Source organism: Sapajus apella, unplaced genomic scaffold, assembly GCF_009761245.1.
Source record: "Sapajus apella isolate SASKATOON/1434 unplaced genomic scaffold, GSC_monkey_1.0 scaffold74, whole genome shotgun sequence".
Taxonomy (NCBI): Eukaryota; Metazoa; Chordata; class Mammalia; order Primates; family Cebidae; genus Sapajus; species Sapajus apella.
In genome coordinates, this window is record NW_022437014.1 from 3,429,135 (window position 1) to 3,450,878 (window position 21,744).

General features: G+C 38.8%; 1 protein-coding gene and 1 long non-coding RNA gene across 8 annotated transcripts in view; both read right to left on the minus strand.

Moving 5' to 3' along the window:
- The window catches only part of DDHD1 (DDHD domain containing 1), a 110,765-nt gene that overhangs the window by 76,146 nt on the left and 12,875 nt on the right, over positions 1-21,744 (minus strand). The gene's annotated exons all lie outside the window — the stretch shown is intronic.
- On the minus strand, positions 3,603-5,913 carry LOC116532039. Its single transcript, XR_004260686.1, has 2 exons — positions 4,932-5,913; positions 3,603-4,868 (listed from the first exon to the last, which is right to left on the minus strand). It is a non-coding gene; the product is annotated as an uncharacterized LOC116532039 (long non-coding RNA).

Sequence of the window (21,744 nt, forward strand, 5' to 3'; positions counted from 1 at the left end):
TCTACCCATCTGATAAAGGGCTGATATCCAGAATTTACAAAGAACTAAAACAGATCTACAAGAAAAAAACAAACGAGCCCATTCAAAAGTGGGTGAAGGATATGAACAGACACTTTACAAAAGAAGACATATATGAGGCCAACAAACATATGAAAAAATGCTCATCATCACTGGTCATTAGAGAAATGCAAATCAAAACTACATTGAGATACTATCTCACACCAGTTCGAATGGCGATCATTAAAAAATCTGGAGACAACATGCTGGAGAAGATGTGGAGAAATAGGAACACTTTTACACTGTTGGTGGGAGTGTAAATTAGTTCAATCATTGTGGAAGACAGTGTGGCAATTCCTCAAGGACCTAGAAATAGAAATTCCATTTGACTCAGCAATCCCATTACTGGGTACATATCCAAAGGATTATAAATCGTTCTACTATAAGGACACATGCACATGAATGTTCATTACAGCACTGATTACAATAGCAAAGACCTGGAACCAACCCAAATGCCCATCGATGATAGGCTGGACAGGGAAAATGTGGCACATATACACCATGGAATACTATGTAGCCATCAAAAACGATGAGTTCATGTCCTTTGTAGGGACATGGATGAACCTGGAAATCACCATTCTCAGCAAACTGACACAAGAACAGAAAATCAAACACTGCACGTTTTCACTCATAGGTGGGTGTTGAACAATGAGAACACATGGACACAGGGAGGGGAGGATCAAACACTGGAGGCTGTTGGGGGGGGAAGGGGAGGGACAGCGGGGGGTGGGGAATTAGGGAGAGATGGCATGGGGAGAAATGCCAGATACAGGTGATAGGGAGGAAGGCAGCACATCACACTGCCATGTGTGTACCTATGCAACAATCTTGAATGTTCTTCACATGTACCTCAAAACCCAAAATGCAATAAAATAAAATAAAAACAAAAACAAAAAATAATAAGTATACTGTCTTATTGAATAGTTTTTGCCTGGATTCTACTTTGTTTATCAAAATGGAAACTTCTGATTTCTTTATTCCATTTGCCTGTAATAACTGTACATATTCCTTTATTTTTGATGGTTGGAGTAACTGTTTTATATGTCTCTTACATAAGGTATAGAATTGGGTTTTGCTTTATGAAGCCACTTGAACATCTTTTTCTTTTAATAGATGAGTTATGCCCACTTGTTTATTAATATGATTGACATATTTGAACCCAACTCTATATTATAATTACCATGTTTGTTAGTCACACTTATTCTTTTTTTTCCTTTATTTGGTAGTTCTGCTATTTTTGCTTTTTTGTACTTCCTTTGGTACTTAGAAAAATTTTAATGTTTTGTTCCAGTGGTTCTCTCTGTCTCTCTCTCTCTCTCTCTCTCTCTCTCTCTCTCTGGTGGTGGTGGTGGTGGTGGTGGGGTGTGTTTTAGAGTATCCCGAATCTCCTTTTTGCTTATTTTACCTTCTATTATCTGGTCATTCCATTTAAATGGTATTGTATCACTCTCACTTATTACCCTATATTGCAGAGAATGATCTTATTCTATTCTTCTCTGTTCACCCACTTAATTTTATTTTTTTTCTTTTAACTTTGTCAGAACATAAAAAATTTACACCATATCCCCAATTCTGTTTTAAGTCTTGGATTTATATTTAAATATATTAAATTCTCACCATATTTCCTAAATTCTTATGTGTTTATCTGATTCTCTAAAGACAGGTTGGCTACTTGTGCTTTGTTTCTTTGAGTTTTTGAAAACAGGGCTCTACTGTAGCCTTCCTTTGAATACTTTTCTTGGCCAGGCACAATGAGTCATGCCCATAATCCCAGCACTTTGAAAGGCCAAGGCAGGTGGATCACTTGAGGCCAGGAGTTTGAGACCAGCCTGGCCAACATGGAGATCCTATCTCTGCTAAAAATACAAAAATTAGCTGGGTGTGGTGGTGCATGCCTATAATCCCAGCCACAGGAGGCTAACGAACGAGAATCACTTGAACTCAGGAGGTAGAGGTTGCAGTGAGCTGAGATCATGCTACTGCACTCCAGCCTGGGTAACAGAGTGAGACTAAAAAACAACAACAAAAAATTATTGTTCTTAAGGGATTTGATGTAAGCCTGACTTTCTTTATTAATAATACAATATTTTTTCCCCTGTCAAGAGGCCCAGAAAAAAAGTCTTTGAAACATAATAGTTTTATTAGGCTGTCACTCAAAACTATTCTATATTAATCTGTCAGTGATAAGGCCTTTTAATATGTAAAATTTCAATTTTCCTATTATTTCTGAAAAATGTTCTTGAGTTATGGTTTAATTAGTTCTGTTCTAGTGATTTGCTCTTCTTCCTCAGGAACTCCAATTATAAGTATGTTAGGTCTTCTTTTGCCTTTATTGAATTTAAGCTACTTTTTACATTCTCTTGGTTGTTTTCCTTTCTTTTATCAGTGGCCTGTATTACATTTTTATTTGAATCTATTCTCCTATAAGCACCCTGTAATTAATATACAGTAGTCCCCCACATCTGTGGGGGATACATTCCAAAACCTCCACTGGATGCCTGAAACCTTAAATAGTATTGAACCCTACATAGAATGTTTTTGCCATATATATATATATATATACACACACACACACACACACACACATACATACATATATATATATACACATATATATATACACACACACACACATATATATACACATATATATATATATACACACACACACACACACACACACACACACACTTATGACAAAGATTACTTTATAAATTAGGCACAATAAGAGATTAACAACTACTAATAAAATTCAACAATTATAACAAGATGCTAGCATCACTACTTTTGCACTTTAGAGCCATTATTAAGTAAAATAAAGGTTACTTGAACACAAGCATTTCAATACCACCACAGCTGATCTGATAACCGAGACCACTACTAAATGACTAATGGGCCAGTGGCATATACAGTTGCATATCCTAGACAAAGGAAAGGAGTAACTCCCATCCTGGGCAGGATACAACAGGATGGCTGGAGACTTCATCACACCAATCAGAAAAGCACCCAATTTAAAACTTATAAGTGTGGCTGGATGCAGTGGCTCACGCCTGTAATCCCAGTACTTTGGGAGGCTGAGGCAGGAGGATAACCTGAGATCAGGGGTTTGAGACCAGCGTGGCCAACATGGCAAAACCCTGTCTTTACTAAAAATACAAAAATTTGCTGGGCATGTTGGCGTACACCTATAGTCTCAGCAACTCAGGAGGCTGAAGCACGAGAATCACTTGAACCGTGAGGCAGAGGTTGTGCTGAGATGAGATTGTGCCACTGCACTCCAGCCCGGGCGACAAAGAGACTCTGTCTCAAACAACAACAACAACGACAACAAACTACTTATAATTGCTTATTTCTGGAACATTCCAATTAATATTTTTGGACTCTGGTTGACTGTGGCAAACAAACTGCAGAAAGCAAGACCACAGCTATAAAGGGGGGTTACTGTAGTCTTCTGAGATGGCTTTGCCTTTCTCTTCAATTTCTTTCCTGAGTTCAATTAAATTCTGTTGCATTTCTTCCTTTTTCTCTCTCTTTTTTTTTTCCCCCATCTCAGAGTTTGGATTTCTGCTTCTTCTAAGTCTGTGGTTTTTGTAGTATGTTCACAGATTTGTTTGAGAATATTTTATTTGGTTGGAGCACTGAGATGCACTTCCCCTTTGTATTTGCTTTTTGGGGAAGAAGTTTTATCAACAGAAACACTTTCATTTAAATTTCTGTATTCCTCTTAAAGTAGCTTTGTATAGCATTTAATTCATTTCTATTCTTGAGCATTTTGTGAATAGGGTTCTTGGGTATTTAGTTTGAGAGCATTCACTTCTGCAGCTTAGTAAAGAGAAGTGCCTACAACGAATGTGTTATGGTGGAGCTGTTGAGTGAGGGGATGGGTTGCCATGCCTTATTTCTCTTTTATTTCTCTAGCAGCCTCAATTTTCTCCTCACGTCCTTCTTTGCCCTTGCTGCCATGCTTCCAAGAGGTATCACCTTTTCTCTGTCTCTTCTTCTAGAAGCAATACTACTCTGAAGCTGCTACTTCTGGTCCCTCCCACTTTCATACAGCTTCCTGCAGGTAGTTATATAAATTACCAAGACCTAGGCTGGTCTTTGTATTTGGCAATGTTGGGGATTTTTTCTCAGGGTGATTTTGCCTGTGCTTTATTTTAACCTCTGTTCCCTCTCCTCTTTTCTTGGTCTTTTAAGCCTCTCCTTACTCAACTTTTCCCACTCACAGGTTTGTAGCAGCAAAATGAACCACTGTAATGTGCTATTTTCTTAACATAAAGGAAATTTAAAAATTCATGGTATCATCTGTCTTGTAGTAGTGCTGCAAGTGTGAGTTTTGTATGGTTTGTGTGTGTATATGTGTGTGTGTATGTGTGTGGAGTCCTTTTGTTCTAGCAGCTTTTGGGGAGGACATGTAGAGAGATTTAGATTTGGAAAGTTGCCATTATTTTCTAGACCCAGAAGCTCATCTCATTTAAGTATAAACTTAAAAGGCTATTATTCTCCCAACTTTACAAATGAGTAAGCCGAGTCTTAGTGAAACTAAATAATTTGTTTTAAAGCACATAGCTACTAGTAATGTGAGAACCAAGATTCCAACCAAAGTTTGAGTTCAAAGTTCGTTCAAGCTCTACTAGAGAATACAATCTATACTCTAAAATAGAAAAAGTGTATTTTTAGCTCTCATTTAGCTCTCGTCTCCTAAGAAATAGAGGTTCCTTAGTTGTGTTCAACCACAAATAGTCATGAGACATCTTAGCTTCCTGGAAAAAAAAACCTGAACAAAATAGAACACACACCTATTTTTCCATCTTATTCTCTATCACAGTGAATGGAAAGCTGACAGTATTTAGGTGATTACCCAAGGCAGGAACCTAGGAGTCATCCAGGATGTTACCTCCTCAAGTACTTCTTACAACTGGACACTATGTACTGTTTATTCCATCTCCTAAATCACTCTCAAATTCATCCCTTGCTTATCAGGCCTACAGTCATTGTCTGAGTTCACACTAAACATTTCTTCCTTGTATTATTTCAGAAGCCTCCTAGGTAAACTCAATATCACCAGTTCAACTCCAGAACACTCTCACCACCATTACCCAATGCCTACTCACAAGCATGTATATATGTATGTTCATGCACATACATTCAGATTCCCTTCATTTACTCTCTCCTCCTTAAAACCCCAATCCATCTTTTACTGAGCTGCCAAAGAACCTTTCTAAAATAACAAATTGTGTTATTCTCATACTCCAATTTTTTTATGGCTCCTCACTGCTTCCCAGATAAACTGTGAGCTCCTATGAATGGGTTTCTGAGTTCTTCATGATCTCTCCCTTGAATGATGTCACATACTGATGCCACTTTAGGTATATATTCATCTAACATTTGAGTGTCTACCAAGAACCAGGCACTATGGTAGGCTCTGGGATATGTAAAATAATGTGAATCGCCCCTGTGTTTGTCAACAAGGACAGTTGCCAGAATGCGTTGTGCTGGGTCTTACTTCTGTACCCTGAATATGCTGTTCTTTCTATCTGAGATTGCTTTTAACTATTTTCTACATTTAGCTAACTTTTATATTTACTTCTTCAGGAAAGCCTTTCATCACCTTCTATGATTTCACTGAATTAACTCTCCGCATCTCTGTCAGTATTTTTCTTAACCGTATTCTATTTAGTCTTCTCCCCTTTTATAAGATTCTTAGATGCAAGTGTTATGTCCTCACATACCTTGAGAACTCAAAAGATAAGAGCAACTATTGTAGTCAGGTGCGGTGCTCACACCTGTAATCCCAGCATTTAGGAAGGCTGAGGTGGGCAGATCACCTGAGGTCAGGAGTTTGAGACTAGCCTGGCCAACATGGGGAAACCCCATCTCTACTAAAAATACAAAAATTAGCCAGGCATGGTGGCACATACCTGTAATCCCAGCTACTTGGGAAGCTGAGGCAAGAGAATGGCTTGAACCCAGGAGGCAGAGGCTACAGTGAGCCGCGATCTTGCCACTGTACCTGCACTCCAGCCTAGGTGACAAAACAAGAGTCCATCTCAGAATAAGAGATAACTAAGTCATTATCCTAATTACAACTATGAGGAAGAATAGTCTTTATTGGAATCAAAAGAAGAATGCAAATTCTTCTTGATTGGAAAATCATTCTAAGGTTCATTCTCCACTATGCCAATGCTTGAATGGATCTCATGAGTAGGAATAAACTTGCAATAGATATTTATGTATAAAAAGCTACACTTCCAGCCTTGCCAACATAGTGAAACCCCATCTCTACAAAAAATATAAAAATTAGCCAGGTGTGGTGGCGTGTGTCTGTAATCCCAGCTACTTGGGAGACTGGGGCAGGAGAATCACTTGAACCCGGGAGGTGGAGGTTGCAGCGAGCAGAGATTGTACACTGCACTTCAGTCTGGGCAATAGAGACTCCATCTCAAAAAAACAAAAACAAAAACAAAAAGACCTACACTTACACCAAGAGTCAGAGGGAGTTTCTATGTATAAGATTTCTTTCTAAAGGTCCGTTTCTGAGAACTATTTATATCCATATTATACTTTGCAACATACATCTGTACAGAGAAAGTCTTAAGGACCACTTCCCTCATGTAGCCATGCTGCTACAACTTTACTCTGTCAGGGTCCAGGGCATGCCTATGGTTCAAATCTGACCACACCTGACTTAAAGAGGAAGGAAGTCACAGAGCAAGGGAAATTAGGAATGGTGGAGTGTTGGTATTCTATGGTAGAAATCAGGAGGGATTAGAAATAAGTAGAAAATGTAAGCAAAGGGGAAGGAGATACGAGAGACAAGGAAGATAGGAAAGAAAGAGGTAGAAAATTAAGGAAAATGCAGTCATTCATTCTTAAGGTTTATTGTAAACATACTATCTGGGAACTATGAATGTATTTCTCATAGAATTAATGCTATAAATGGTAACTAAATTCCAGATCAGTCCTACTTGAACTATTAAATATATAATGTATTAATGGACTGTTGCCATCAAATCATCCTTTATGTTTTCTTAAAAAAAAAACATATTCTAAGTTATAATTTAGATAATCAAGCATTTATCTCTTCATTAGGGTAGAGACTATATCCCATAAGTATTTACAATTTTTTTTAACAGTAGCTAGGACTGGGTAGGTATTGGTGATAAGGACTCTTTCTTATTCCCTGTAGTTAACGTACTTACAGTAGAGGCATCAGGCTTTTTCTGAATTAAAAGTCATAAGGCAGCTTGGGACCTGTGTACTGTAGACTTCGACCTTTCCTGTATATGTCATGCAAAAGCTGTTATACATTACTAAGAAGAGGCCAGGTATCTTGGTGTTTTGGTAATTATTTTTAATTACCCCCAAAAAACTAAATTAGACTCACCCAAACTAAGAATTTTTCACTTTAATGCTTCATATGAAATATATACTGAATTAAAATCCATTTCACAGAAATACAGAGTTGTACAGAAATACAAAGTTTCAGCTATTGAAGTACAATTTCTTTGCTTGACAATCTCATTAAAATTACTCCAATACAGTAATACCTTAGTTATTGCAATGTAATATGTGAATAATTAAGATATCCCAAAGCTAACTGTCCAGTTCAAAGCACAGAGCACTTTCTAAAGTATTTAACACTTCCCTTAGTAAACAGAATAGGGTGAATGTAATTTTACATCTTCAAGCCACTACCTTAATTTATTATGAAAGGGAGCTTTGTTGTGGAAACTGTATATACAGCTTATATTGAAAGGTTTTTGACCATAGAATAGACAGTAAACATTGTCTCTGTCTCTATTGTCAACTTTGTCTACTGCTAATCTGTACCACTCTTAGATGAATATAAGAAACTACACAGTTTAATGTGACCTGAATGGAGCTACGTAAAGTTAATTGCTATATCAAAGTCTTTTCAAAATAGTCTTTTCTCAAATTACCATAAGTAAAACCATTTTCTATGGTGGCTAAGTTTTTTGCATACTCTCCATGCCTACGACATTCAACACATTTATCTCCTATTCTACATTACAAATGTAACTTAACTATCAATTTGCTCATTAAAACATTTGCGTCCTTATCTACTATTTTTTATTCCTATTGTATAAGTAATATGTGAAACAGTCTTTACAGCATCTATTAACTAGACTAGTATAAGTTGTGGCGCCTACACATCCTTTATTATTGCAAGACAATGGCAGACGTTCTTCACACCTATCACTAAACCCTGCTTGACTTTAACAAAACTGGTTGCATGCTTTTTATGACATTGAAGATCCTGAAGAGTGCCTGAATATTTAAAAAGATGTATTAGAGTCACCTGGTAGAGAAATACATAATAATTTAAATGTGACTTTCATAATTTTTTTCTTTTTTTTTTTTTTTTGAGACATGGTCTTGCTCTGTTGCTCGGGCTGGAGTGCAGTGGTGTGATCTCAGCTCATTGCAACCTCCACCTCCCAGGTTCAAGTGATTCTCCTTCCTCAGCCTCCAGAGTAGCCAGGACTACAGGCCCGCATCACCATGCCTGGCTAACTTTTCTATTTATCTTTAGTAGAGACGGGGTTTCACTGTATTAGCTAGGATGGTCTTGAACCCCTGACCTCAAGTGATTCGCCTGCTTCAGCCTCCCAAAGTGCTGGAATTACAGGTGTGTGCCAACGTGCCTGGCCATCTTTCACTATTTTTTAAAAACGGGTTAGGACTGGAAGAAATTATTTATAATGCATATAGCCATTCAATACCTTCTTCAAGAAAAAAAAAAAAAAAAAAGCCCGGTATAAGCAGAACAAAAAGTAGGAGAAACGCTATTATAAAATGTGGGCAAAGCGGGAGAGGTCAAAATGGCAGAATAAGAACAGCTCCAATCGGCAGCTCCCAGTGAGCCCAATGTAGAAGGCGGGTGATTTCTGCATTTCCATCTGAGGTACCCAGTTCATCTCATTGGGACTGGTTAGGCAGTGGGTGCAACCCACGGAGAGCGAGCAGAAGGAAGGTGGGGCATTGCTTCACCTGGAAAGCGCAAGGAACCAGGAGATCTCCCACCTCCAGCCAAGGGAAGCCATGAGGCACTGTGCTACCCAGTGGGGCTACGATGCTTTTCCCATGGTTTTTGAAATCTGCAGATCAGGAGAGTCCCTTGTGTGCCTACACCACCAGGGACCTGGGTTTCAAAGACAAAAGTGGGTAGCTGTTTGGGCAGACACTGAGCTAGCTGCAGGAGTTTTTTTTCATACCCAGTGGTGCCTGGAACACCAGTGAGACAGAACCGTTCACTCCTCTGCAAAGAGGGCTGAAGCCAGGGAGCTGAATGGTCTTGCTTAGCTAGTCCCATTCTCAGGGGGCCCAGAAAGCTAAGAACCACTGGCTTGAAATTCTCACTGCCAGCCAGCAGTCTGAAGTCGACCTGGGATGATGGAGCTTGGTGGGTGGAGGGGCGTCCATCATTATGGAGGCTTTATTAGGCGGTTTTCCCCTGAGAGTGCTAGGAGGCTGGGAGGTTTGGACCGGGCAGAATTCACCAAAGCAGGGCAAAGCGGCTGTGGCCAGACTGCTTCTCTAGACTCCTCTTCACTGAGCAAGGCATATCTGAAGACAAGGCAGCAGCCCGTCAGGGGCTTATAGATAAAACTCTCATCTCCCTGGGACACATCAGCTGGGATAAAGGGCAGCTGTGGGCATGGTTTCGGCAGATTTAATTTTTCCTGTCAGCTCTGAAGACAGTAGCTGATGCTGACAAGGGTGATTCTCCCAGCACAGTGTACCAGCTCTGCTAAGTCACAGACAACCTCCTCAAGTGGGTCCCTAACCCCTGTGCCTCCTGACTGGGAGAGACCTCCCAAAAGGAGTCAATAGACACCTCATACCTGGCATCAGGCCAGTGCCCCTCTGGGACAAAGCTTCCAGAGGAAGGAGCAGGCAGCAATCTTTGCTGTTCTGCAGCCTCCACTGGTGTTACCCAGGTGAACAGGGTCTGCAGTGGACCTCCAGCAAACTGCAGCAGATCTCCAGAAGAGGGGCCTAACTGATAGAAGAAAAACTATCAAACAGAAAGCAACAAGATGAACATCAATGAAAAAGACCACCACACAAAAAACCTATCCAAAGGTCATCAGCCTCAAAGATCAAAGGTAGATAAATGATGATGAGAAAAAAGCAGTGTAAAACACTGAAAATTCCAAAAACCAGAATGCCTCTTCTCCTCCAAATGATTGCAACTCTTTTCCAGAAAGTTCACAAAACTGGACAGGGAATGAGATTGATGAATTGACAGAAGTAGGCTTCAGAAGGTGGGTAATAACAAACTCTCCTGAGCTAAAGAAGCATGTTCTAACCCAATCCAAGGAGGCTGAGAACCGTGGTAAAAGGTTACAGGAACTGTTAACTAGAATAACCAGTTTAGAGAGGAACATAAATGACCTAATGGAGCAGAAAAGCACAGCATGAGAACTTCGTGGAGCATACACAAGAATCAACAGCTGAATTGATAAAGCAGAAGAAAGGATATCAGAGATTGAAGATCAACTTACTGAAATAAGGCATGAAGACAAGATGAGAGGAAAAAGAATGAAATGGAATGAACAAAGCCTCCAAAAAAATATGGGACTATGTGGAAAGTCCAAACCTACAAGTGATTGATGTACCTGAAAGTGATGGGGAGAATGGAACCAAGTTGGAAAACACACTTCAGGATATTGTCCAGGGGAACTTCCCCAACCTAGCAACACAGGCTAGCATTCAAATTCAAGAAATACAGAGAACACCACAAAGATATTCCTTGAGAAGGGCAACCCCAAGACACATAATCATCAGATTCTCCACTGTTGAAAAAAAAAAAAAAAATGTTAAGGGCAGCTGGAGAGAAAGGTCAGGTTACCTACAAAGGAAAGCCCATCAGACTAACAGAGGATCTCTCTGCAGAAATTTTACAAGCCAGAAAAGAGTGGGGGACAGTATTTCAACATTCTTAAGAAAAAGAACTTTCAACCCAGAATTTCATATCCAACCAAGTGAAGTTTCATAAGAAGAAATAAAATACTTTCCAGAAAAACAAATGCTGAGGGATTTGGTCACCACCAGTCTGCCTTACAAGAGCTCCTGAAGGAAGTACTAAATATGGAAAGGAAAAACCGGTACCAGCCACTGCAAAAACATACCAAAATATAAAGATCAATGACAGTATGAAGAAACCACATCAAATGATATGCAAAATAACCAGCTAGCATCATGAAGACAGGATCAAATTCACACATAACTATATTCACCTTAAATGTAAATGGGCTGACTGCCCCAATGAAAGAAAACAGATTGGCAAATTGGATAGAGTCAAGAGCCACTGATGTGCTGTATTCAGGAGACCCATCTCAGATGCAAAGACATACACAGGCTCAAAATAAAGGGATGGAAGAAGATTTACCAAGGAAATGGAAAGCAAAAAAAGCAGGGGTTGCAATCCTAGTCTCTGATAAAACAGACTTTAAACCAACAAAGATCCAAAAAGATAAAGAGGAACATAACATAATGGTAAAGGGATCAAACAACAAGAAGAGCTAACTATCCTAAATATATATGCAGCCAATACAGTAGCACCCAGATTCATAAAGCAAGTTCTTAGAGACCTAGAAAGAGACTTAGACTCCCACACTATAACAGTGGGAGATTTTAACACCCCACTGTCCATATTAGACATATCAATGAGGCAGAAAATGAACAAGGATATGTTCAGTATTTGAACTCAGCTCTGGACCAAGCAGATCTAACAGACATCTACAGAACTCTCCACCCCAAATCAACAGAATATACATTCTTCACAGCATCACATAGCACTTATTCTAAAATTGACCACATAATTGAAAGCAAAACACTCCTTGGCAAATGCAAAAGAATGGAAATTATAACGGTCTCCCAGACCATGGTGCAGTCAAGTTAGAGCTCAGGACTAACAAACCCATTCAAAACCACACAACTACATGGAAAATGTACAATCTGCTCCTGAATGACTACTGGGTAAATAACAAAATAAAGAAAGAAATAAATAAGTTCTTTGAAACCAATGAGAACAAAGACATAACATCCCAGAATCTCTGGGACACAGCTAAAGCACTGGTTAGAGGGAAATTTATAGTGCTAAATGCCCAGAAGAGAAAGCAGGAAAGATCAAAAATCGACACCCTAACATCACAATTAAAGGAACTACAGAAGCAAGGGCAAACAAGCTGAAAAGCTAGCAGAAGGAAAGAAATAACTAAGATCAGAGCAGAACGGAAGGAGAGGGAGACATGAAAAACTCTTCCAAAAATCAATGAATCCAGGAGCTGGTTTTTTGAAAAGATTAACAAAATAGACTGCTAGCCAGACTAATAAAGAAGAAAAAGAAGAATCAAATAGACACAATAAAAAATGATAAAGGGGATATCACCCTTGATCCCACAGAAATACAAACTACCATCAGAGAATACTATAAACACCTTTATGCGAATAAACTAGAAAATCTAGAAGAAATGGATAAATTGCCCGGATGCAGTGGCTCACGGCTGTAATCGAAACACTCTGGGAGGCCGAGATGGGCAGATCACCTGAGGTCAGGAGTTTGAGACCAGTCTAATCAACATGAAGAAACCCCATCTCTACTGAAAAAAACAAAATAAAAAATTAGCTGGGCATGGTGGCACGCACCTGTAATCCCAGCTACTCGGAAGGCTGAGGCAGGAGCATCACTTGAGCCCAAGAGGCAGAGGTTGCAGTGAGCCGAGATTGTGCCATTGCACTCCAGCCTGGGCAATAAGAGCTAAACTCCATCTCAAAAAAATAAAATAAATAAAATAAAATAAATTCCTGGATACCTATCCTAACCAGGAAGAGGTTGAATCTCAGAATAGATCAATAACAAGTTCTGAAATTGAGGTAGTAATTAATAGCCTCAAAAACACCAACCGAAAAAGTGCAGGACCAGATGGATTCACAGTTGAATTCTACCAGAGGTACAAAGAGGGGTTGGTACCATTCCTTCTGAAACTATTCCAAACAATAAGAAAAGAGCCAGCATCATCCTGATACCAAAACCTGGCAGAGACACAATAAAGAAAGAAAATTTCAGGCCAATCTCTCTGATGAACACTGATACAAAAATCCTCATCAATAAAATACTGGCAAATCAAATCTAGCAGCACATGTGATAAAGCTGACCACAATCAAGTCAGCTTCATCCTTGGGATGCAAGCCTGGTTGAACTTACACAAAAATCAATAAATGTAATCCATCATATAAACAGAACCAATGACAAAAACCACATGATTATCTCAATAGATGCAAAAAAGGCCTTTGATAAAATTCAACATCCATTCATGATAAAAACTCTCAATAAATTAGATATTAATGGGACATATCTCAAAATAATAAGAGCTATTTATGACAAACCCATAGCCAATATCATACTGAATGGGCAAAAGCTGGAAGCATTCCCTTTGAAAACTGGCACAAGGCAAGGATGCCCTCACCACTCCTATTCAACACAGTATTGGAAGTTCTGGCCAGGGCAATCAGGCAAGAGAAAGAAAAGGTATTCAAACAGGAAGAGAGGAAGTCAAATTGTCTGTGATCAGATGACATAACTGTGTATTAAGAAAACCCCATCATCTCAGCCCAAAAACTCCTTAAGCTGATAAGCAACTTCAGCATAGTCTCAGGATACAAAATCAATGTGCAAAAATCGTAAGCATTCCTATACACCAATAATAGATAAGCAGAGAGCCAAATCACGAGTGAACTCCCATTCACAATTGCTACAAGCAAAATAAAATATCTAGGAACACAACTTACAAGGGACGTGAAGGACCTCTTCAAGGAGAACTACAAACCACTGCTCAAGGAAATAAGAGAGTACACAAATAAATGGAAAAAAATTCTATGTTCATGCTTAGGAAGAATCAATACCACGAAAATGGCCATACTGCTCAAAGTAATTTACAGAGTCAATGCTGTTTCCATCAAGCTACCATTGACTTTCTTCGCAGAATTAGAAAAAACTACTGCAAATTTCATATGGAACCAAAAAAGCGCCCGTATGGCCAAGACAATCCTAAACAAAAAGAACAAAGCTGGAGACATCATGCTACCTGACTTCAAACTATACTACAAGGCCACAGTAACCAAAACAGCATCGCACTGGTGTCAAGGCAGATATACAGACTAATAGAATAAAACAGAGACCTCAGAAATAGCACCACACATCTACAACCATCTGGTCTTTGACAACCCTGACAATAACAAGCAATGGGGAAAGGATTCCCTATTTAATAGTGTTGGGAAAACTGGCTAGCTGTATGCAGAAAGCAAAAACTGGACCCTTTCCTTATACCTTATACAAAAATCAACTCAAGATGGATTTGATATCATCATCACTGGTGATTAGAGAAATGCAAATCAAAACCACAATGAGATACCATCTCACACCAGTTAGAATGGTGATCACTAAAAAGTTCAGGAAACAACAGGTGCTGGAGAGGATGTGGAGAAATGGGAACGCTTTTACACTGTTGGTGGGAATGTACATTAGTTCAACCATTGTGGAAGACAGTGTGACAATTCCTCAAGGACCTAGAAATAGAAATTCCATCTGACCCAGCAATCCCATTACTGGGTACATGCCCAAAGGATTAGAAAGTATTTCTGCTACAAAGGCACATGCACACATATGTTTACTGCAGCACTATTCACAGTAGTAAAGTGTTTGAACCAACTCAAATGCCCATCAAGGATAAACTGGATAAAGAAAATGTAGCACATATACACCATAAAATACTATGCAGCCATGGCCAACATGGTGAAACCTCCTCTCTACTAAAAATAGAAAAAAATTAGCCAGGCGTGGTGGCAGCTGCCTGTAATCAGGTATTCAGGAGGATGAGGTAGAAGAATCGCTTGAACCCAGGAGGCAGAGGTTGCAGTGAGCTGACATCGTGCCACTGCACTCCAGTGTGGGTAACAAGGATGAAAATCCGGAGAGAGGGAAAGAGAGATGGACAGGGAGAGGGAGAGGGAAAGAGAGATGGACAGGGGGAGGGAGAGGGAAAGAGAGATGGACAGGGGGAGGGGGAGGGGGGGGGGGGGAGGGGGAGAGGGGGGGAAGAGGGAGTTAACAAACACTTCACTGGTAAATGGGATGAAAGGTAGTGACTTAGGATCCAGTATCAAAACACTACCTTGTATTAGAATACCTGAATACTTGTTCATTCGCTAGATAGAAACTGTAATCTGAAAAAATAATGTGGGACAAAAGTAATTAATTATTATCCTAATAATCATTCAGCTTGGCTACTAAGTTGGATAGTAGTTAGCAATTATACAGAATTTTATCTTACATAAAAAATACCTATACCTCAAAATATAACTGGGATTGCATTTGGAAGTAACAGTCATGCTAATACTAAACAATGCTTCAACAAGGGATAATGTCAATAGTATTTACCACTGAAGCTTTGAACAATTTGATAGAGGTAAATAATTCTGGACAATGCAAGTATGCCCAAAATATCATTTGCTACCTTTGATTCAAGAAACAAGGCTGTAAGGGTTTTAAAACCTGCATATGTGTCTTAGTGCTTCAGCAGTGCAGCTGTAAAATTAGTGAAAATGTTTACTGTCCTTCTATTAGTTAGCTAGGGCTGCTGTACAAAATACTACAGATTGAGTGGCTTAAACAACAGAAATTTATTGTCTCATAGTTCTGGAGGCTAGAAGTCCAAGATTAAGGTGTCAGCAGGTTTGGTTTCTTCTAAAGCCTCTCTCCTTGGCTTGCAGATGGTCCCCTTCTTGCTGTGTCTTCCATGGCCGTGTGTGTGTGTGTGTGTGTGTGTGTGTGTGTGTGTGTGTGTGTGTGTGTGTGTGTGTGTGTGTGTGTGTGTGTCTGTCTATGTGTGTGTCTGTGTGTATATCCCTCATGTCTCTGTGTGTCATGGCCTTTTGTGTGTGTGTATCCCTCATGTCTCTGTGTGCCTAAATTTCCTCTTCTTGTGAAGATACCAGTCAGACTGGATTGGGGAAGTTTAGAGCCTACCCTAAATGTCTCAATTTAACTTTGTCACCTCTTTTATAGGTCTTATCTTCAAATGCTGTCACATTCTGAGGTATCAAGGCTAGGAGTCCAACATAAGACTCTTAGGCGAACACAATTCAGCCTACAACAATCCTCAGAAGTTTTTACTGCAAGATCCTTACAGGCATTTACATTACATTCTCATCCTTTTTGCAAATTTTAATTTAAGAAAAGTAGCTTTTATATATTCTCAATTCTTTGGATCTCAATTTGGAGAAGAGACGTGAAGTCATGGGCCATTTTATATCAAGTATTCCAAGTTTAATACTTTGGTGGATCTAGGGAATGCAGAAGTTTATATGCTTAGAGAAAAATTTCTCTCTAGGTACTTGGCTAAGAAAAAAAAAAAAGCTTGATATAATCTGCACAGATATGGAAGAAAAACCTTGGTAAAAAAAATGGAGTATACAACAGTAAAACACATGTTTGAATTTTCAGTGTTGATTTTAGCTTAGTAGATATAATCAATTCCACACTGATTATAGCCATTCTATCAGATTATTAAAATTAAAAGTACATGTATTAACGCAGTTGAACCATTTATTATCAGCACAGTGTCATTTAAACTTGTCTATTTTCTCTTTCTACTCTACATATTTTTCATGATTTTAACCTGTGGTTTCCAAACCTGGCCTGTAATCAAAATCACCTGAGGGATTAAATTAAAAGATGATTTTTTTAAGACTCCTTCCCAAACTTAATAAACCAGTGTCTGGAGATAGGGTCCAGAAATTTGTACTTTAAGTTCTCCAAGTTATATATCACAAAACAAAGTGCTCACATAACTGATCACTGGTTCCCAATCAGTTAAAAACAGTTAATTCTCCAAATTTGATCATTTACTCAAGGTAAAAATATTTTCAGTATTCTTATGTACACATATTTACAAATTATGTATAGGAATTACTGTTTTAAAATGTTTGAAAAAAGTAGAAAAATTGAAAAGCTGACATAGAAGTAAATATGAATTCAAACATTTTCATTATAATACATCTAAATGCAGTGTCTGTACACTCGATTATACTTTTTTTTTTTTTTGAGACAGGGTCTCACTCCCTTCTCCCAGGCTAGTGTGCAGCAGCACAATCATGGCTCACTGCACTCTAGTGCTGTAATCCTAGCACTTTGGGAGGCCAAGGCAGGCCACTGCAGCCTTGACTTAGCTCCCAAGTAGCTGGGACTACAGGCATGTGCCACCATACCCGGCTAATTTTTTGTATTTTTAGTAGAGACGGGATTTCACCATGTTATCCATGCTGGTCTTGAACTCCTGGGCTCAAGCAATCCATTTCCCTAGGCCGTGCAAAGTACTGGGATTATAGGCAGGAGCCACCCACCTGGCCGATGTAACATCCTTCAAGCAACAATTTCTCTGGAAAGCTTTTCACTTGAGATAGGGGTGATCATTCCCATCTTTTTTTACCTAGTAAATATTAACTGAGTATTTGTTGAATTAAAGAAATTAAAGTTTAAAAAACGTATTGAAAGGAAACAATTCATATTACAAGAGAGAAGCACAGCGTTTAGGAAGATGGCAAACAAATGTCAGACTGTCAAAATAGTTACTCTTCAGGAGGATTAACTAGCTAAAAATAAAACGATCACGTCAGAATTTAAGCTCTAACTGGGGTCAAAATCAAAAGAGAAAGTAAAGTTTTTAAAAAAAGAACAAGAGAAAAAGGAGAAAAAAAAAGATTTGTGCAGTCAATATTCATAATGCTAACAAGCAAAGATGTAAATGCTTGAACGTAAGTTAAAAGAAAAAAAAAAACAGAAGAAACTCTCAAGTTATCAGACACTTATTTGAGAAATTTATTTAGAAAATTGTCAAACAGGAGGAATACGTAGCAGTCAAGTTAAGCGAGGAAATTTTACCCAGGTTACAAAATAACCCAGGATATTAAGTACTATTGGTAACCAAAGCTTCACATCTGCTTGAATCGTGTAAACAGTGAGGCTGTAGATGGTACAACAGAGGAAAAAGAACTGGGTTAAGGACTCAGGAGGCCTAGCCTAAAATTCCAGTTCCACCTCTTAACCCATCATCTGTAACGTGAAGATATTGTCTAACTGCTGGGTGACGACGGGGATTAACAAAATAATGTATGTGAAAGTACTTTGTAAACTATAAAATCTCACCTCAAATTATGGCATTATTTTGATTTGTGGAATATTGTTTGAAGTTTCTAAAACCACATGCAGTAGTTATGCATAGCTACATCAAGACTAGCCTTCAAGAATCCTTAGCCATTTGGTACAATCAAACCCCAATTTCCCCACCAACTCTTCAAAAATAAAAACCTTATGCCATGCCATGACAGCTGGAGAAGCAAGCCCAGAAAATCAAAAATAAATACATACTAAGACCTGAAAATGAGGATCACTCCAGACACAAAATGACTGGTGAGTTAACTCAGTGTTCTGATTTACTTCCTGGTGTTATCAGAAAGATAGGTCTTTTTATGTGAAAATAGATACCTCAGAGTCTGCTTCTACGTTGAATTGTACAGTTGCATGAAACAAGAAGGAATAAGAAAAGTGGAGTGATATGGTTTGGCTGCGTCCCCATCCAAAATCTTATCTTGAATTGTAATTCAGATTGTAATCCCCACGTTTTGGGGGAGGAATCTCACAGGAGGTGATTAGAGGACAGGAGTGGCTCCCCCATGCTGTTCTGATAATGAGTTCTCAGAGGTCTAATGGTTTTTTAAGGGGCTTCCTCCCTTTGCTCTATATTTCTCTCCTCCTACCATGTGAAGGATATGTTTGCTTCCCCTACCACAACTGTAAGTTTCCTAAGGCCTCCCTAGCCATGTGGAACTGTCAGTCAATTAAACCTCTTTCCTTTATAAATTACCAGGTCTTGGGTATTTCTTCATAGCAGCATGGGAATAGACTAATAAATGGAAACTAAGGATCTGTCTTAGTTCATCTAGGCTGCTGTAATAAAATATCGTAAAGTTGGTGGTTTGTAAACAATGGAAACTTATTTTATTTCTCACATCTCTAGAGACTGCCAAGATCACAGCACCAGCAGATTTGGTGTCTGGTGATGGTCTACTTTTTGGTTTACTGTGCCTTCTCACTGTGTCCTCATGTGGTGGAAGGGGCAGGGTGCTAACCCCACTTATAGGACTCTACCCTATGACCTAATCCCTTCCCAAAGGCTCCACTTCTCCAGTACCATCACCTAGAGGGTTAAGATTTCAACATATAAATTTTGGGGAATTATAAATCTTCAGTCCACTGTAGGAGCATAAGAAATTAAGTGTAGCAATTGGTTCAGTTAGGCCATATGTATTATGTGAGCAAAAAAGAGCCAGAAGCAAGCAGTTTTGATATAAAAGTCTATCACTTCTACCTATAGCCCAAACTACATAACACATCTCAATTCTACTGTGTGTGACAACCACGTGATCTGTATTAGCTCACTAAAAAGTTGTCCATTTTAACATTTCTGATCAGGAAGACATATAGGATACGTAAGTACTGGGTTGTACCTAATAGAGAAATAAAGATGGTCAAGAATGAAGAGAATAAATCAGTTAAACTGGAAGAACAGACTTCTACTTCCAGCAATGATGGAGTAACACGTACTAGATTTAATAACCCACCTTAAATAACTAGAAAATCAGACAAAATATATGCAACAATGATTTTCAGGTGTTGTACAACAGGCAGAAGAGGACAGTGATCTCTGAGATAATTCCCGCCATTGCACAAGCTTAGTGCTAAGAGTTTCCAGGCAATAGCACAGGGACAGTTAATCCAAACAAAGCCTAGTACGCTAATCGAGTTTTGAAACAGTTCAGGAAGGCCAAGACTTAGAATTTGTGAAGCAAAATGTAGTAGAGGACATTTTCGCACTGTAGAAAGACAGTGCCGAAGATCTCTACAAGAGTTCCCTTTATTCTTTAGCTGAGTACTGGCTTATGCACACAAAGAAGAAAACTGCCAGAAGCCAGGAAAAAGAACCACTGGAAAGGAGCAGGTGAGACATACCCAGAGCTCATACAGCGCTACAAATAGTTCATATTCTAATCAGCAGTCAGAATATAAAGACCTAATCCAAGAGGCATCGAGCAATGTCCTCAGAAACGTATTGCCTCAGTAGCAGAGATAAATTATCCCCACATTAAATGCTACTGTGACTACCCTAACGAAGCTCAAAAGAAAGCCTTGATAGAACAAATTAATTTGAAGTACCTTAACTGTGCATTAGAATAAAGCCCAACAGTATAAAGGAATCCTATATAATCCAAAAATGGTATCCAAAGAAGCATTAAAATTCAACACATACTCAGAAAAAGGCAGTCAATAAAAACATCCAGAAACAACATAGATGGGAAAACAAGCAGAAAAGCATGTTAAAACAATCATTACTCACCACCTAGATTCAAGAAGGTAAAGGAAAATACAAACATGATAAGGAAGAAAACAGAAGATACAAAAAAATACCTAAAATGAACTTCTAGAGATAAAAAATATATCAAAAATAAAAAACAAATGAGATCAAAAGTAAATTAGAAATTACAAAAGAAAAGATCAGTGAAATTATTCTAAGTCATAATATAGCAATAGGACATATTCCATCAAGAACACAGCAATAGAAATGTAATAAAAACTAAGATTAAATACAAAAAAAAAAAAAAAGAAAGAAAGAAAAAAGAAAACTACAGGGCAGGCCGGGCGCTGTGGCTCACTCCTGTAATCTCAGCACTTTGGGAGGTTGAAGTATGGATTACCTAAGGTCAGGAGTTTGAGACCAGCCTGGCCAACATGGTGAAACCCCGTCTCTACTAAAAATACAAAAATTAGCTGGGCATGGTAGCATGTACCTGTAATTCCAACTACTCAAAAGGCTGAGGCAAGAGAATCACTTGAACCCAGGAGGTGAAGGCGCAGTGAGCTATGGCACCACAGCACTCCAGCCTGGGTGACAGGGCAAGATTCCATCTCAGAAAAAAAAGAAAAGAAGAAAAAAAGGAAAAATCACAGGGCTGTAGGGCAATATCAAAATGTACAGAGTTGTGGGGCAATATCAAGCATACGGACTTAACATGTAGTAGGAATCCGAGAAAAGGGGTAAGATGAACAGAAAAATAAATTTGGAGAACAGCCAAATTTGATGAAAGTGATAACCCACAGTTCCCAGAATCTTAAAAAATCCCATGCAGATGAATTATGAAGAAAACCACAGCAAGACACATAATCAAATTCCTGCAAGTCATCAACAAAGTGGGGGATAGGGAGGGAGGAAGCTGTCAGGGAATAAAAGATGACATTTAGAACAACAAAGATAAAAACAATAGCAAACTTCTCATCAGAAACTAGAGAAGTGAAAGACTTCAGTGAGGTGATGTTTGAAGTTCTGAAGGAGACAAAAATGTCCGCTTAGAATTCTACAACCAGCAAAATTATCTTTCAAAACTAAGAGAGAAATAGAGTTTAAGGAAATTGCTTTTTAAAAACGATTGCTTAAAGGCCAGATGAAGTGGCTCATGTCCGTAATCCCAGGGCTTTTGGAGGCTGAGGAGGGTGGATCACTTGAGGTCAGTAGTTCAAGACCAGCCTGGCCAACATGGCAAAAC